Below are 6,000 nucleotides of genomic sequence, written 5' to 3'. Positions count from 1 at the left end.
ACATACCGCCCCCAAGAAATACAAGGGAAGTACAGCGTTTGACCGGTCGGATAACCGCTCTATCCAGATTCATCTCCAAAACGGCCGACCGGAGCCTTCCTTTTTTCAAGATCTTATGCAAAGCTACAAAATTTTACTGGGACGAAGAATGCGACCGGGCGTTCGAAGATTTGAAGGCATATCTGAATTCACTCCCGGTATTAGCCAAGTCGACTATTGGTGAGCCACTTTGTATTTATCTATCCTCGACCGAGCAAGCAATCGGCTCAACATTGGTGAGGGCGAGCGGAGAGGAGCCTGTGTATTTCCTTAGTCACATTTTAAAAGATGCTGAATCTCGCTACACTGGGCTCGAAAAGCTAGCCTTCGCTCTGGTCCTCGTCGCTCGGCGCCTTCATCCATATTTCCTGGCGCATACAATATTGTCAAAACCAACAGCCCGCTCGGACGTGTCCTACTAAATCCGGAGGCATCCAGACGGCTCATTAAATGGACGACGGAGTTAAGTGAATTTGATATCCAATACCAGCCCCGCTCGGCGATCAAAGCGCAATCCTTGGCCGATTTTGTGACTGAGGTGCAAAGGCCGGAGCCGGAAGCTATGTGGAGAATATATGTGGATGGGTCGTCCACTCGGCTCGGAAGCGGGATTGGAATATTGCTGCTCTCCCCACAAGAAGAAAAGATGCACCTATCCGTCCGGCTGGATTATAAAACTACCAACAATGAGGCGGAGTATGAAGCCCTCATAGCTGGCTTGCAGGCTGCCCTGCATGTAGGAGCCGGTCGGGTAACACTCCACTCGGACTCGCAGTTGGCCGCTCAACAGCTCTCGGGTACCTTCGAAATCAATAGTGCTCGGCTCAAGCTCTATGCTGAAGCTTTCAAGAAACTGAAAGCAGATTTTAGAGAAGTTATTGTCCAGAATATACCCAGAGCAGAAAATCAAGCAGCTGATGAGTTAGTCAAACTCGCGAGCTCAATAACGCCGGTCGCCATTCAGCAGCCAATTGAAAAAGTACTGTTAGTGGCCCACATCGACCGGATGGAAGGCCACACATTTCCAAGCGACTGACGGACTCCCATTTAGAGTTCCTCCGCTCGGGCGCCACACCATCCAATGAGTATGAAGCCCAGCTGCTAAGGAGGAGAGCCGGTCGGTTCACACTAATCGGCGATCAACTTTATAAAAAGGCTTTCTCACGCCCGTTGTTGAAATGCGTGAGCTCGGAGGACTCGGCTTACATCCTCCAAGAAGTACATCGAGGATCATGCGAAGGACATCCGGGCGGACGAGCACTAGCTAAGAAGATCCTGCTAGCTGGATACTTCTGGCCGACTTTACAAGCAGATGCCGCTCGGACAGTGTCAACGTGCCTTTCATGCCAAAAGTACCATAACTTCAATCATCGACCGGCAGAAGAAATGAAGGCATCAACAGTTTCATGTCCGTTCGATCAATGGGGAATGGATATTGTTGGTCCATTCCCGATGGCGACCGGGCAGCGGAAATTTTTGCTAGTGGCGGTCGACTATATTTCTAAATGGGTGGAGGCCAAGCCGCTGGCAAAGATCACTGAACAGATGGTTAAAAAATTCATCTGGCAACACATCATCTGTCGGTTCGGCATCCCTCGCCGATTGGTTTCCGATAACGGGAGGCAATTCACAGGGAAGGTACTAGAGGATTGGTGCAAAAGCTACGGCATCGAGCAACACTTCACGTCCGTGGCTTATCCCCAAAGCAACGGTTAAGCCGAAGTAGCCAATCGGGAAATTCTTCGTATTCTGCGCGCTCGGCTCAACCATTTGGGAGGAAGTTGGCCGGATGAAGTGCCGGGCGTCTTATGTGCCATCCAAACAACTCCGAAGGAAGGGACGGGCGTCACACCGTTCCATTTGGTGTATGGCGACGAGGCGGTCATTCCGGTTGAAGTCGGTGTTGAGTCCGTCCGGAGGATGAGCTATGATGATGGCAACGCCGAACGGAGGAATATGGAGCTGGATTTGGTTGACGAGGAGCGAGCCAAGGAGTCCGTTCTGCTGATGGCGTACCGGCAACGGATGAGGCAAAACTACAACCGCCGCGTAATCCCCAGATCATTCCAGGTCGGCGATCTCGTTTGGAAGAAAGTCAAGCCGGTCGGCGACGTCGGCAAACTGGAGGCACCGTGGGCGGGCCCCTTCAAAGTTATTGAAAAGCTCCGCTCGGACGTATATTATTTGGAGGATGAAGCCGAGCGGCAGCTGGATCGACCGTGGCATGCAAATCATCTCCAGCCTTATCGAGCTGGATGAAAGGTGCACGAATGTAATTCATTTTTGTGTATATGCTAGTCGCCTATGTACTTGTAATGCAGGAAGCAAAAAGATGAAAACACATTGAGCATTCTCCGCCGAACGGCTTACTGCGTGAAGACCCCTTGCCGTTCGGCCGGGGCATATAAATATACGAGCCGCGCGCTCGATAACGAAGGCCCCTCGCCCCTCGGCAGGGCGTATATAATCAGTTAAAGTTAGCCGTAAAGGCCGTCGAGCTCCGACGTTAAATATCGAGAGACGAGCCGGCGTCTATAAACGTCCGAGCGGAAGACCGTCGAGCTCCGACGTTAAATATCGAGAGACGAGCCGGCGTCTATAAACGTCCGAGCGGAAGACCGTCGAGCTCCGACGTTAAATATCGAGAGACGAGCCGGCGTCTATAAACGTCCGAGCGGAAGACCGTCGAGCTCTGACGTTAAATATCGAGAGACGAGCCGGCGTCTATAAACGCCCGAGCGGAAGACCGTTGAGCTCCGACGTTAAATATCGAGAGACGAGCCGGCGTCTATAAACGTCCGAGCGGAAGACCGTCGAGCTCCGACGATAAATATCGAGAGACGAGTCGGCGCCTATAAACGTCCGAGCGGATAGCCAGTCACATGATGCAATCAATGATAGCCTGGTTATACGACTGAGCGGCTCGCTTATCAAAAATGTACGGAAAAACCCTTTGGGGGTAAGGCACAAAGAAAAAGTGGGTCAGTGGAAGTTAGGGATATTAGCATGTAAATGTCGAGCGGTTATGTTCGAAAGCCTAGCAGCTGCGCGGTCGCATGATAGATGTCATTAAGACGATCGAATTGAGTCGGACAGAAGCGTGGTGCCGAGCGGAAAGGATATAAAGAACATTTTGGCGTGACGACGGAAAAATGCCTTGCTAAAACAGAAGTGAAAGGAGCAGAAGGTCATCTATTACTCATTAGGTAAATCAAATAAGTCATTACAGAGATAAGTTGGGCCGAACGAAGGGAATACAAAAAAGTTCATAAAAACGCTCCTCACACATCAAAATCAAAAAGAGCGTCGGGGATGGAGTCCATCACGCTCGCGAGGTCCTCGGGGGGGATGGTCAGCTCGGCAGGCAGGTGGCCTTTGGTCTTCAGATAGCCCACCGCCGCCTTGATCGCCTCCTCGAAAGTGAGGGATATCTTGTCGGTAAACTTCTCTCCGAAGTCTTCCGAGCGGAGGAACGCCTTCCTCCCTGTAAGACCGTTAGATTCGATAGAGGGGGGTGAATATCGATTCGAAAATCTCGAGTTAAAACGCAGCGGAAAAGTAAGGAAGTAAAGAGATGAACACGGTTGATTTTTACTTCGTTCGGAGCTTATGACGACTCCTACTCGAAGGCACGTACTCCTTGAGTACTTTCGTTGGGCAATTAACTAGAAATTCGGATAATTACAATTTACGTACAAATATTGCTAATGAAGGAAAAACAAAGCTATACCGACAAATAATGAATTAAAAGAAAACCGGAGTGAGTCGTCGGAGCTTTGTGAACGTCGTTGGAGCGCAGAGTAGCAGAGTGATTGAACTCAGAGTTCTCAGAACACAGATTTGTTGAAGCTCCTGCCTGGGGCTTCTTTTATATGCTGCTCCGGGCGCCTGGATCCCTTCCGGGCGCCTGGAATGTGACGTAACACTCCCAACCAGCATGCTCCAAGTGTCAACGCCGCGCTGGATAAAACTTGCCTCCGGGCGCTGGATACCTCCGAGCGCCCGGATCCCTCCGGCGCCCGGACCTCCTTCTCGACTCCTTCCTACAACAAGGTTAGTCCGAGGTAAAATAAAAACCTGCAAAACAGAGTGTTAGCACATTTTATAAGTTTAACAACAAGAGTATGACTTAGATTCCGTCTTTCCGAGACCGGAATCTAGTCACGATCTCGACTTAGATATCCGAAATGGATCTAAGCCGGATCGACGCCTAATGTTCCCTTCCCGGGAACGCGTCCGTCACTCCCCTCCGGTGACTTACCTCACTTACCGCCGAGGCGACCATGACGGGCCGTCGGACTTCTTGCCAAGCGTCCGGTCACCCGTCGACCCGCTGGGCTTCTCGCCACTATCCGGCCACCCCGACCTAGCCGGACTTCTCAAGTGTCCGGCCACCGTCGACCCGCTTGACTTCTCGCCACTATCCGGCACCCGTCGACCTAGCCGACTTCGTGCGGACATCTGGTCGGCCCGTCGACCTGTCTTGACTTCTCCTGCACACTTTATCAAAGTGTCAGACAACAACAGACTAACTTAACCTGATTTGTCATTCATCAAAACCTGGGTTAAATCGTTAGTGCTAACCGCACCAACAATCTCCCCCTTTTTGATGGAATGACAACCTGGTTAAGTTAGTGAAAACATATGCAAGAAAAAATAAGCATTTAAAGGGTTTTTAAGTTAGTTTGTATTTTCAATTCTGGTTTAGCTAACTTAACCACCTAACTCTCCCCCTTTGGCATTCATCAAAAAAAAAAAGAAGCAAGAGTAAACAAGCATAGTGTGGAGTTACTGTAGAAAGTTATTAATTTAAGAAACAGCTTATTTTGGAAAATATCTACGTTTGATTCAAAGATACTGATAAAAGTGTAATCTTTAAGCCCAAATTAAAAGATAGGCAAGTTGCCTTGGGGGAGTCAAGTTGAATTTTGAAAAGTATAAGTTTAAAGTTAATCAAGTTTAACATTTCAAAAGTGTAAAATTTTTCAAATCAGGTTTTTCAAATTAGATTTTAAGTAACATTTACTTTTCAAAAGGTAAATTCTAATTTTCAAACACTAAGTTGAATTTAGTTTTCAATTTTGATATTTTCAAAACAAAGCAACATTTTTAATTTTTCAAAAGTAAGTAAAATTTTAGTCAAAGTAAATTTGCTAAGTTTGGAAAGTTTAATTTTCAAGCATATGTTACAAAACTGACTAAATTTAAATGTAATAATTTTTAATTGAAAATCAATTTTAAAAATTAGGTGGGATTTTTAAACTTCCAAACTTTTAATTAATTTCTCCCCCTGAACCTGATATCTAAGATAAAGCTTTTGAAAATATTTGCTAAGAATTTTTAATATAAGATTTTCAAAGTAATTGGAGTAGAATTTTCAAAAGAGATTTTAAAAAAAATACTTTAGTTAATCCTCCTGAATTTGATACTCAAATTTACATAGCTGTCTAACCAATCAGTTACTAACTAACTATCAGAAAATAGCAGTTTTCACTTGGTTAGTCAGATTAAGTTGATTATAAGCAGTCAGTGTTTGACTTGACTGATGAGCTTAATCTGATTAATATCTGAGTTGTATTTAACGTCCAGACTTATGCCGATGCACTGATATAAGCATCTTAAGTCCAGACAGTTGACCTATGCATCTCACCCCTTTCTATGTTTTTCAAACACAAGCAAGGTAAACCTAAGGTGTTGGTGAGATGCTCAAAGCTAATCCTATGGGTACATGCTTTCTAAGGATTCAAAAACTAATCTAAGGCCAAAACTGTTTTTGAAAATCTAAAAATGGAAAGTTTTGAAAACAGACAAGTTTAACCTATAATTTGATGAAACTATTTTTGAGAGTATTTTTGAAATTTCCTAGTCTATTGAGCACATCCCTAATTGTCGTCGTAAGTTGCTAAATTCACTTTCAGGGAGTGGTTTTGTAAAAATGTCAGCTAAATTTGATTTAGACTC

This window comes from Zingiber officinale, chromosome 8B, assembly GCF_018446385.1.
Source record: "Zingiber officinale cultivar Zhangliang chromosome 8B, Zo_v1.1, whole genome shotgun sequence".
Classification (NCBI taxonomy): domain Eukaryota; kingdom Viridiplantae; phylum Streptophyta; class Magnoliopsida; order Zingiberales; family Zingiberaceae; genus Zingiber; species Zingiber officinale.
Note: the sequence above shows the minus strand (reverse complement) of the source record.